This window comes from Notamacropus eugenii, chromosome 2 (assembly GCF_028372415.1).
Source record: "Notamacropus eugenii isolate mMacEug1 chromosome 2, mMacEug1.pri_v2, whole genome shotgun sequence".
Classification (NCBI taxonomy): Eukaryota; Metazoa; Chordata; class Mammalia; order Diprotodontia; family Macropodidae; genus Notamacropus; species Notamacropus eugenii.
The window spans coordinates 480,196,242-480,209,764 of NC_092873.1; the positions used below are offsets into that span (position 1 = coordinate 480,196,242).

At 37.8% G+C, this 13,523-nt stretch overlaps 1 pseudogene; it reads left to right on the plus strand.

Annotated features, from left to right (window-relative positions):
* LOC140523200 (2-(3-amino-3-carboxypropyl)histidine synthase subunit 1 pseudogene) overlaps positions 1–13,523 on the plus strand; it is a 51,400-nt pseudogene that overhangs the window by 14,052 nt on the left and 23,825 nt on the right.

The following is a 13,523-nucleotide window of genomic DNA, read 5'->3' on the forward strand; positions in this document are numbered from 1 at the left end:
AGAATTCCCCAAAGAATAATCTGAATGAAGTAGGGCTTAGGAAACTTTTCATGCTCCTAAATGTGTACTTTTTGGGGGAAGGAAGTGAAATTTGGAGTTCTATCCCAAGAAACAGTGTGCTATCATAGAAAAGACCTAGGATCTTGAATCAGAAAGTTCAAATAATAGCTCTAGGACCACCTCTTGGGTTCAAAAACCTACTTCTCTAAATAGTTATTTACTAGTTTTATGACCCTGGGTCATTGGTCTCTCTAGGCTCTGGTTTCCTCATTTATAAAATGAACTGAATAGTCTCTAAAGTCCCTTTGAGCCACAAATCTATGTTGGTCAGTCAGTCAACAAACATTTAAGTGCCCACTATGTGCTAGGCACTGTGTTAAGCACTGGGGATACAAGAAAAACAGACAAAAGATAGTGTCTGCCTTCAAGGACTGTGTTTGTCCCTTGTTGCCAAAGAAGACCATGCCATCAGAGAAACAATGACATGACTTGCACTTGACTTTGGTCTGAGTGAGGGAGGGCTGTGCAAGGTCACCAGCTTCACTTCTCCTCCAGAGCCATCTGAATCCAGTGACCTGATATTCAAGGAGCTCACTATCTAAAGGGGGTAGGGGGCAGGGAGACAACAGGCTGCTATGTAGAGATAAGCTGTATACAGGATAAATTGCATTCATCCTTTGTTTTTGAAGAGGACTCTGACATCAGAAAAATGATGACATGATTTGCACCTGACTTTGTTTTGAGTGAGGGAGGGCTGTGCAAGGTCACCAGCCTCACTTTCTCTTCCTGAGTCATCTGGATCCAGTGACTAGATATTCATCAGGATGACTGGAGATGGCACTGGATGCAACGGGGGACCTTTTAAGTTAAGGACTTTTCAGGTACTCGCTTAAAGTGAGGTAATGCCCATTCAATGAACAGCCCTCTTTAAAAGGTAGTCAGGGGATGGCCTCTTTTAAAATAAATAAATCAAACCAGGAGGGGCAGGAGCCTCAGGGTTGTTGTTTTAAACAGAAACAGATACTATTGACCTTCATTCTAAGCCAGGATAAATAGGAAGTAATTAAAAAGGAAGGCACTAGAATTTAGAGGATTTGGGAAAGGTTTTCTGTAGAAGATGGGATGTTAAAAGGAGTCAGGGAAATCAGGAAAGAACATTCCAGGCATGTGTGACAGCCAGAGAAAAAACCTGGGGCCAAAGAGGAAATGTCTTGTTCGTAGAACAGCAAGGAGGTCTTTGTCACTGGCTTATGCTCTCCACTAGAAGTGTAAGTGGCTGCGGATGTGAGAGCTACTTGGAAGGGATCTTTTGGAAGATACCTAGGAACCTTTGCTAAGGCTCAGTCCATGTTGTCCCACTTTTGAGTGAAACCTATTATAAACCAAGAGGTGATAGACAACAAACCCAGCAAAGATTGGGGTGATAATGGAGGGGGAAATGCCAAGCACAAACAAAGGCACATAAATAAAAGAGGCTATTCATTCCTTCTGTAAGAACTGCAGGAAAGTAAGTGTTAAAGGCATTGGGGTCTAGAAATTGAATATGAGTCAGCATTGTGATATTGTTGAATAAAGCTAAAATAATATTTGTATGCAAAGAGAGGAATGTATTGAGTTATGCTCAGCACAATTTAGCATTTGATTATCCTCTCTTTTATTATTCTATATTATATCGCATGCATAAATCTTGCTTCCCTAACCTGATTGTAAGTTCTTTGTTGTGAGGAGCTGTGTGTATTATGAAACATTCTATACTTACTTGGAACAAAAGAACCTGGTTCTGATCTTGTCTCTGTCACTTACTAGGTATATGACTGTACTCACTTGACTTCTGAGAATGTCATTTTTTTCACAAATGATGGTTGAGAAAATTTTATAATGAAGATCTCACGGGTGAAACAGAGTGGATAAAAGAGAATTTAATTCTGGAAATACCTTTTTCCAAAAAGAACAGGCTAAGGAAATAAGATGGACCAAAAATGTTGTGTATTAAGAAACTATATGAGGAATTAGGTACTAAAATGGAGAACATCTGAGTGGAAATCAATGAAAACAGAAACAAAAGCAATAGTGTCATCAAAGAATACTTATAGACCATCTAGGAAAAAAGAGACGATAAGTTCATGGACAGTAATAACAGATTTTATATATTATTTTGAAGTTTTAGGAGCACTTGAAGTAAATTCTCATTTGATCTTCAAAGCAACCTTGTGAGGGAGGTACTATAGAGATTATTATCCCTGTTTTACAGATGAGGAAACTGAGGCTGAGAAGTAAAATAGCAAGTCGTCAATTATAAGGACATTGGCTGAAATTTTCTCTGCCCTGTCCTTGTCCTTAAGGAGCTCTCAATCTCATGGGGGAAGCAACAAACGAACAAATATACATAGAGCTAAACAAGCTACATACAAGATAAATAGGAAGTAATTAAAAGCGGGAAAGCAGAGCAGCAAATAGTTTCTGGGCTCGTCTTAATAACAATTTCGTCTTTTAAGAGGTGGGAGAATCCAAGAATTGATTATAGATCTGGTTGTTAGTAAGGAGGGAACTAACTGTTGGTATGGAAATGTTGGCAATCTTGAGGATGAAGGGACCAGTCTATCTTAGAATTTGGTATGGCGGAGATGAAAGCCAGGACTAACTTGACATGATTTAGGGAAAGCAAATTTCAGAAGGTTCACAAAAAGGATATATAGTATTCCATGTTGAAAGAACCGGCAAGTGTAAATGCTCAGCTAATCACTGATCTTTGAAAGCTTATATAGAGAACAGGAAAACCATCATGGAATGGAAGGAGGTCAAATGTCTTGATTTATAAAAGGGCTGGGGGGAGGAAGAGAATGGAATCTGCAAACTATAGGCTAGAGAGTTTAACTTTGATTCCTGATAAAATCATATATTGTATGATTAAAGAGACAGTCTCTGAACTATCTCTTTATAAAAAGAAGCACTGATTACAAAAAGCCCACATAGCTTCATCAAGAACAGAGCATGTCAATTAAGCTCTTTTCCTTTTTGAACAGTGTCAGTAATTGTTAGATAAGGCCCTCTGCAATAATCTTTTGAAAAAGAATGGAAAGAGATGGTCTAGGAGATATTTGATTTAGGTGCATTTGAATTTGGTTAAATGACTAGATCCCAAAAAGTAGTCATTAAAGGTTTGATGTCAAGTTGGAAGGGGGTTTCCAATGGAGTTTCCCAGGATAGATACTTGGTTCTAGGCTTTTTGACAATTTTTCCAATGACTTGAACAAAGACATACATTGCATGTTTATCACATTCGCAGATGAAAACATTGGAAGGGATCACGAATATGCTGGTTGGCAAAGGCAGTACTCAAGAAGATCTTGATAGGGAAACAATTGGACCAAATCCAAAATGATAGAATTTTATAGAAATAAATGTAATATTATTCTTGGGATCCAAAAAGCAACTTGTCAACTGTAACATGGGAAAAGTGTGGCTAGATGGAAGTTGATCTAAAAAATACATGGGAACATCAGGGAAATGCAGGTTTAATATAAGTTAATACAAGATGGCAGCCAACAAGGCTAATATAATCTTATGAAGCATTGAGAAACACATCGTGTCCAGGACTAGGGGGGCCACTTCCAGGTGTCACATTTTATTAAGGACAATGATAAGCTAGAGAAAATCCAGAGGAGAGAAACCACTATCAGCCAATAGATCAATTGATTGATATCCTCCTACTACTGTTCCTGGTATCATGCTAGGCACTGGGAATTCAAAGACAGAAATGAAATAAATAGAAATGAAAGGAGCTTACATTGGATCTATGGAGACAACACGCACATAAACAAACATCCATATATGTATACATATACACATATTATAGAAATATATGATTATGAGTAAATACATATACATATCTAGGCCATTGTATATGCATACATACATTACATAAAAGTACAAAACATGGAGGGAAGTACTAGAAACTGAGAGAATAGGAAGGGCTTCATGCAGAAGGTGGTGCTTGAATTAAGACGATGGAAACTAGATGTTCCTAGGGGTAAAGATGGGGAGGATGTACCTTCCAGGCATGGAGGACTGTCTTTACTTGGAGACAGGAGATGGAGAATTATGTTTATGAGGAATAACAAGACCAAAGGGAAGCAATATAACGTATACTTAATGCATAATGTATAATGGTTTAAGGCTTGCAAACCATTATACAAACATTATCTCATTTTATCTATACAACAATCCTGAGAGGTAAGTGCTGTTATTGGCCTAATTTTACAGATGAAGAATCAGAGGCACAGAAAATTTAAATGACTTTTTCAGGGTCACACAGCTTATAAGCATTTGAGGCAGGATTTGAATTTAACTACCTGACTCCAGATCCATCACTCTATTCATCATGCTACCTATTCCATTAACTATCCCTAAAGACACAATATCATAACTCTGCTCACTGGAAGGGAGGGAGAAGAGGAAATAAGAAAATTCCAACAAAGAAATATGAAGATTTAATAAAACAGACAAAAATGCTTCCTTAGTTTTCCTCTTAGGATTGCTGGTCTTTCCCAATGGTGAATGGGTACCATAGTTTAATCCCTTTAACAAGCTCTCAAATTCCCCTCTACTCCCAGACCTTAAGCCAGAACCAAACAAAAGAAAAAGTAATAAATGCTCTAGGGTACAAAGGATAGGAAGTGAAATAGTATAGAGAGGTAATCTTCAGAATATATAAACAGTAAACACAGTTAGAACACAGAGATAACAAATTGGTCCCAGGGCTACTCTATGGTCATCTTTCTCCTAAAGCATTCAAATGTGCTGATTTTAGTCTCATACACCTTTTTTTTCTTTATTTTTTTCAACATTAATTTTTATAGATTTTGAATTCCAAATTTTTTTCTCCCTCCTTCCCTCTCTTTCTGCTTCCTTTCCTTCCTTTGCCCCCTCCCCAAGACAGCAAGCAGTCTGACATAGGATATACATGAACAATCACATTAAACATATTTCCACATTAGTCATGTTGTAAAAGAAGAATCAGAGCAAAAGGGAAAAAAACACAAGAAAGAAAAAAATAACAAGAGAAAATAGTATCCTGTGATTTGCATTCAGACTCCCTAGTTGCTTCTTTGGATGTGGGTAGCAATTTCCATCATGAATCTATTGGAATTGTCCTAGATCATTGTATTGCCGAAAAGAGTTAAGTCTATCAAAGTTGGTCACTGTACAATGTTGCTATTACTGAGTACAATGTTCTCCTGGTTCTATTCACTTCACTCAGAAGCAGTTTATTCAACTCTTTCCAGGTCTTTCTGAAATCTGCCTGCTCATCATTTCTTATCACATAATAGTATTCCCTTACACTCATATACCACAATTTGTTTAGCCATTCCCTAATTGATAGGCATCCCTTCAATTTCCAATTCATTACCACTACAAAAAGAGCTGCTATAAATATTTTTGTGCACTTGGGTCCTTTTCCCCTTTTTATGATTTCTTTGGAATACAGACCTAGTAAGAGTATTGCTAGATTAAAGGGTATGTACAGTTTGGTTGCCCTTTGGGCATAGTTTTAAATTGCCTTCCACAGTGGTTGGATCAGTTGACAATTCCATCAACAATATATTAATGTTCCACTTTTCCCACATCTCCCGTAGACTTTGTCATTTTCCTTTTTTGTCATATTAGGCAATCTGATAGGTGTGAGGTGGTACCTCAGAGTTGGTTTAATTTGTATTTCTCTACTCAATAGTGGTTTAGAGCATTTTTTCACATGATGATAGAAAGCTTTAATTTCTTCATCTGAAAACTACCTGTTCATATCCTTCGACTATTTATCAATTGGGGAATGACTTGTATTCTTATATTTGACTCAATTCTCCATATATTTTAGAAGTTAGGTCTTTATCAGAGTCGCTAACAGATTGTTTCCCAGATTCCTGATTTTCTTCTAATCTTGATTGCATTGACTTTGTTTGTGCGAACCCTTTTAAATTTAATATAATCAAAATTCTCCATTTTGCACTTCATAATGTTCTCTATCTCTTGTTTGGTCATAAATTCTTCCCTTCTCCAGGGATCTGACAGGGAAACTATTCCTTGCTCTCTTAATTTGCCTAACCACCTTTATGTCTAAATCACATACCCATTTTGACCTTATCTTGGTATACAGTGTAAGATGTTCTATACTAGTTTCTGCCATACCATTTCCCAGTTTTCCCAGCAGGTTTTGTCACATAGTAAATTCTTATCCCAGGAACTGTAGTTTTGGGTTTATCAAGCAGTAGATTACTATAATCGTTGACTACTCTCACATGCCTTCTTGATGGAATTTGAAAGATTATATTGATATAATGATTCTGGAAAACTCCTGGAAAGAATAAGAATGATAAAAAGAAGTCAACTAATATTTATTAAGCACCATGCCAGGTACCATCCTACATGCAGGAGATACAAAGAAAGGTGAAAAACCAACCTACCCCTAGTCTCAAGGAGATCTCAGGTCAATGGGGGAGAAAACAGGCAAACAATTTTGTACAAATAAGATATTTACAGCATAGATAAAAAATAATCAATAGAGGGTAAGGCATTAGAATTTCAGAGTACTGGGAAAGACTTTTTGCAGAAGGTAGGACTTTAGCCAAGGAAGCCAGGAGGTGGAGATGAGGAGGATGAACATAGTCGGCATGGAAGACAGCCAGTGAAGATGCTCATCATGAGTCAGAATTTTATGCAAGGAATAGCATTATCTTTATCATTACCATCAGAGCATTTCTAGAGTGCGTGAAGATTTGCAAGGCACTGTATTTACACCATCTCATTTGACCCGCATGAGGTCGGTGCTATTATTATCCCCATTTTACAAATGAAGAAACTAAAGCTTTCTGATACATATTCTTTCTGATTCCATATTCAATGTCCTATCCACTTCAACAGATTTTCCCAGCTATCCAGGGGTTCAGAACCAAAGTTAAGCAGAATGCTCTTGCCCAGTGAAAGTGTGGACATTGTAGACAGAATACCTGTAGAGATTAGGGTTATCCAGATGAGCTGCAAAGCCTGAATTCCCTAGAAAACTGCTAACCATTTGTAAGGAAATGTCACCTTAGGCAAGAAGGAACTAAACCCAACATTTTCTAGATTACTCCATCTTTTAGTCCTTAGTGACTGTGAGAGATGGCATGATCAGCTTCTTGAAAAACTAAACATCACTACTGTCATTTTAGAAATTATATCCTTCACTATCCTCCACCAAAGTTTCCCTCTGTTGCCTCATTATATTTTAATTTTATTTTCCAATTACTGAGCATTATTTCTCTCTCCTACCTTCTCTCCTTAGGGAAAAAAGAAAAATAAATATATATAATGAAACAAAGCAATTTTCCCCATTGACCATATCCAATATATCCGTCAGAGGTTGTGTTCCTTTGGCACAGGTTTTTGGGAGCCCAGTCATTTTCATGTACTAATGAGGAATTGTGAATTGGACTAGGCATTCTGGAAAGGGAATTTTCTCCCCAAAGTCACTAAATTGAATGTACTCTTTGAGCCATTGGGTACCTTTACTAGACCTCAAAGAGGAAAAAAGGATCAATATGTAAAACTATATTTATAGCAACTCTTTTTAAGATAAAAAAAGAACTGGAAACTAAGGGGATGTTTATTAATTCAGAATTTGGATTCTTCACCTCTCTATCAAGAGATGAATACATGATTCATCATCTGTTCCTAGAATCAGAGTTCTTAAGCCTTTCAAAATCGTGTTCATGATATTTTTGTCATGGTACGAATTGCTCTCCTGGCTCTGCTCACTTCACTCTACTTCAGCTCATACAGGTCTTTACAGGTTTCCCTGAAACCATTTCTTTTGGTATTTCTCATGCCACACAGTAGTATTCTATTACATTCATATACCAAAATATGGTCATCCATTCACCAATGTATTTGTACACACACACACATACACACACACACGCACACACATCTTCTCCAACCTCCTTGAGATGTTTCAGTTCCCTCACCTATCAAGAGAAGAGGTCAGCCTGGGGGAGGAGGGGTCTTGTCAGATAGCTTCCAATTCTAAATCTCTAATCCCATGATCTATGATTTTATATATGCTTACAGACATATATACCTATGTGTATATTATAGAAGCTTTTAAGGTAGCAAAACCCTAGGTAAGTGGTTGCTCATAGAATAGAGAAAAGTCACTCACATTAAGATATATGGGTCTAACAGCATACTAATTAGCTGTAAAAAAAATGCTATGAGAAAGTAGAAAGACTCGTAAACTAATGCAAAGTGAAGTAAGCAGACCCTAAACCATATGAATAAGAACGTAAATAATAATAATAATAGCTGGCATTTATATGGCACTTCATCTTCTCTCATTTGATCATCACAATAACCCTGAGAAGAAGGTACTATTATTATCCCTGTCTTACAGTTGAGGAAACTGAGTCACGCGGATGTTAAGTGACTTGTCCAGGGTCACACTGCTAGTAAGTGTCTGAGACTACCTACGAACGCAGGTCTTCCTAATTCAAGGTCCAACACTATCCCATGGGCCGTCCAGCTGCCTCCCAACCAAACTGTGCCATATAGGACGTGATCCTTATTTTTTGTTATAAGGTAGAATTCAGCAGTTTATGCCAGCGTAGAGAAATAAAATAGAAGGAAATGGTAACTTTCAATTAGTTAATGAAAATAAGTAATTTTTTCCATCCAAATTCATAGACCCCAAGAATCTTTAGATTAGAGGATCTAGGATTCTCCATGAGACCTTCATGGATGATCCTAAGTTAACAGTATGACAGTGTTTTCTCCCTCCTTAAATTCCCTAGAGTACTTCAGATTTCTCTGAGTTAGCCCCTTGTACTTTATATCTTGTTTATTTGTATAAATGTCATATGCCCACTCCCTGACTGCCATTGCCACCATCCCCAGTTAAAATGTAAATACTCTGAAGTCAGAGATTATTATTTTACATTTTTATATACCCCTCATCTAGCACAAGGCATCTGAATTGTTTAGGGCTTCTGCTTTTTTGCCATACCCTCTATTTGAGTCCTTAGTTTATGGATTATCTTCTTACTTTTCCATTTCATCACAGATCACAATTGAGGATAGTCTATATTGGTACGTGGGGGCTTGAACTATCAATGCATAATCTGTAACAGAAGTGAAATGTCCCGTATGTGATTATCCATCTGGGGTGCACATAGTTAATTCATCAATATCTACCGGGGCAAGTTCTCCCGTTCCATTCAGCAGGACATTAGCCATGCACTGGAATGAGAATCACTGGTCAGAAGTTTTCTCTGGTGGTTTCAATCTTAACAATGGTCCCCACATTTAAAAAGCACCTCAAGGCAGGAAGGAATAACTCAGTGTCTCAGGGTCCCATGACTACTGACTATAATAGTTTTGTGATCTTTCCACAAGCATGAAAAGACACTAAAGAAAGACTCAGAAAGTGTTCTCCAGGATGTGGTTATGTATCTTGGTCTTGTGATATAACATCATCATTCCCATATCTTTGGGACAGTTTATGTCTAAGCCTTTTAGGCAGCTTGCCACAAACCAAACACAGAAGACTTTTTCGGAGAAAGACATAACCTAGAGTAATAAAGTGGACTTACAAAACTGGCAAACAACAAACTGACTAACACATGTGATAATGGGGAATAGATCCAAAATGACCTCAACATAGGAGCATGATGGCATAATGTGGCCATTCACCAGGTCTGGACATCTGAATGTCCCCAAAACTATTTCAGAGGGTCTATGAGGTCAAAATTATTTTCATAATAATACTAAGATGTTATTTGCCTACTAAAATACTCTTCCTTTTTCCAACTACACATGTGTAAAGTCAGATTTTCTTCACATACTTCAGTCCTAATAATATGTTGCAGCAGATTGAATGCAGAGGCAGATATGAGAATCCAACTGTCATCTATTAAGCCAAAAATATGTAAAATAATGCCATTTTCTCCCTAAATATTTTGTTTGTTTTGGAAAAAATGTTTTTTCTTAAAAATGTTGCTTATGTTAACATGTAATAGATTAACTGATTTTAAATGAATTGATAAATATATTGAAAATTTATCAGTTTGCATTTATAATATGGAAAATATTGATAGAAGTAACCCATGTAAACCCATGTAAACATGGAACCCATGTAAACAAAACTTCCATAATTTTTAAGAATGTTAAGGAATCTTGAGACCAAAAAGTTTAAAAATCATGGACATAGTGGCTAGAACTCTGTACTTGGAGTCAGGAAGAATAGAGCTCAAATCTCACCTTTGACACTAGCTGTATGACCTAAGCATGTCACTTAACCTCTCTGTATCTCAATTCCTATATTTTTCAGGTAAGGATATTAGTCTAGAGGGCTTCTTAGGTTCCTTCCATCTCTAAATCAATAATCTTATGATCCATGATCCTATATTAGAGCAATGGGTTAAGTCTAAAATTTCTGAGATTCAGAGCTGTTTTCTGCCTGCATGAAAAACTATATCCCCTGATACCCAAAACTTCAGCTCTACTTCTCTCAATTTTATCGTACTTCCTAGAATATTCTATTCTATTCTGCCCTGGGTTTCTACCATGCCTTCCACAACTCACATTCTGTTGTTAACAAACTGTCTTTCATATTATATGTTTTCCTTTCATACATCTTCTTATCATAAAAACTTCCTTCCCCCAAGAGATACTTCATTCCTGGACTACTACTCCAGTACTAGGTGAACTTTCTCTTGTGAATCATGATAAATCTTAATAAGAGAAAGCATACTTCTTGCTTCTCACTACCACTTCTCCGCAAGGGCATCACAGGATGTCAGAGGTGAGGGAGACCCCTGGTCTTGAATCTTTTGCCTTTTTATCCTACTAATGCTCATGCTTTGTCAAACTTCAACCTTGGGTCATCCCCACCACCTGCCGTCTCCACTTCTAATCACTTACTGTTGAATGTCATACAGCCAATACAAATTTTGGTTTTCCAATCTAAATAGAGCCTTCATAGCATCATAGCAATCCTTTTTAATTTTTAAATATTTATTTATATATAAATATATATCTATATAATTTTTAATTATAATTTAATACCTGAATGCTTTCTTATCATAGCATCTACTTCAAAATCCCTCTCAACAACTACACTCTCCAGATCTCATTGCCAGAGTATCTTGCCAACATCCTTTACCATGAAAATAGAAACTGCTCATTGGGAGCTCACTCTTCTCCCCAATTTTGTACTTCACAACTCATTAACATCACTCTCCATCCTCTCCTTCTTTGCTTCAGTCTTTATTGGAGAAATAGAACTATGCTTTTTCAAGGCTAGCTCTTCCATGTATGTCTTTGATTTTATTTCCTCACTCCTTATCCACAAGTTCTTCTCTTGCTACCAACAAACTTCCTCAAACTTCCCCATCCTTAAAAAAGATAAAAAAAACCTGACTTGATGTTGCCTTACTTTGAAGCTATTACCTTTTCTCCGTCCTTAAAATTTTTTCCAGACAATTTTTTTGACTTGACATTGTCATTTCCTCAATGTATCATTTTTTCTCTCTCATTCTAAAGTCAAATGCCAAGAAAAATCTGTCTACTCTTGTTGATACTACAGCCTCACTCCCACCTACTTTTCAGTCTCTTGCAATCTGGCTGCTGACCTTGTCACTCAACTGAAACTGCTCTTTTAAAGATTATTAGTGATATCTTAATTGCAAAATCTGATGATGTTTTCTTAAGCCTCACACCCTTGACCTTTCTGCAGCTTTTAACCCTGTTTAAAAAGCCTTTCTTCTGCCTAATTTTTCCTCCCTAAATCTAAGCAGATAAGAAAGTGAGACCAAGAGGGGTTAAGTGATTCATGGAGGATCACAGAGCTAGCAAGTGTGTAGTTGTTCAGTAGTTTTCAGTTGTGTCAGACTCTTCATGACCCATTTGGGGTTTTCTTGGTAGAGATACTGGAGTATTTTCCCACTTACTTCCCCAGTTCATTTTAAGATGAGAAAACTGAGGCAAATAGTTTTAAGTGACTTACTCAAGGTGAAACAGCTAATAAATGTCTGAGGTGAGATTTGAACTCGGGAAAATGAGTCTATTTACTGTGCCATGTAGCTGCCCTCAAGGGTATGAGGTAGAATTTAAATCCAGGTCTTCTTGACTCTAAGTCCTTGCATTCTATCCACTATACCATGCCTCTGGAAAAGAAAGATCGAGATGCTGAGAAGATTGGAGACAATGTGGATTGGTCAAGGGAACTGGGAATGTTTATTCTAGAGAAATGAAAATTGGAAGGGGGTGGACAAGAACATGCAAATTAGCTTTAAGCATTAGGAAGATTGACACTTAGAAGAGTAAGACTGGTTCTACTTTGCCCTGAGTGATTGAACTAGGAGCAACACGTGAAAGTGGTAGAAAAACAAAGGTTAAGGAGAAAAACTCCATAATGTTTAAACATAACAAAAAGTGCAATTCATTGCTTTGAGAGCATAAATAAAGGGTTGAAAGGGACATTAGGGTTGATCTAATCCACTTCCCTCATTTTATAGATGAGAAAACAGACACCAGGAGGTTAGTGACTTGTCAGTTAGGTCTCAAATGGCAAAGCAAGGATTTGAAACTCCCTCCAACCCGCACCCCATCATCTGAATCAAAAACCAGCCCCCTTTCGTTACTTTTCTGCTTTCCTAGTGAAGATATTCATTCAGGATCTACATAACTACTTGTCGTCAGTACTATGGAAGAGACATTTTTGTTGTGGGATACTGGTCAGACTATAGTTCGTTGCCCCGACTCACTTTCTGTGACTCTGCAAAAGCCATCCAGGTAACCACAATTTGCCAAGCAGAAAGGCTATGACACAATGAAATGCCATCGACCTTTCCTCCTCCCCCTCCTGTCAACACTCAGCTCTATATCCAAAGTATAAAGGACAGTTTAGAAATGCCACCCTGGAGCCCTGGGCTCTTCTTTTATATTCATGCAAACTTAGTGTCACCAACGTTGATGTTCTCATTGGAGCGACTGACAGCATCTGCTGCCTGCCCGCCTCACACAACAAAGGAAGACTGTCTTCCTCTCAGAGATAAGAATACCCAGCCAGAGACATCTTAAACTCAATATGTCCAAAATGGAACTCGTTATCTTTTCCCCTAAACCCTCCCTTCTCCTTCTGCCTTCTCTAGAGGACAACGCCATCCTCCCAATCCCAGGCTCACAGCTACAGGAATCATCCTGGATGGCCCACTGCCTCTCACCCACATACCCAATGTGCCGATTTCACCTCTGCACCATCTCTCAGATGTAGCCCCTTCCATCCTTTGACACTGCCACTGCTATGGTGCAGGCCCTTGTCACCTTATACCTGGACTATTGCAATAGCCTGCTGGTTGGTCTGCCTACACCATGTTTCTCCCCCACTCCAATCCATCCTCTTTCAGTCACTAATATGATTTTCCTAAAGTGCAGGTCTGATCATGTCACCTCCCCCCACCCCTGCACCTCCCCACTCAACAAACTCCAGTGTT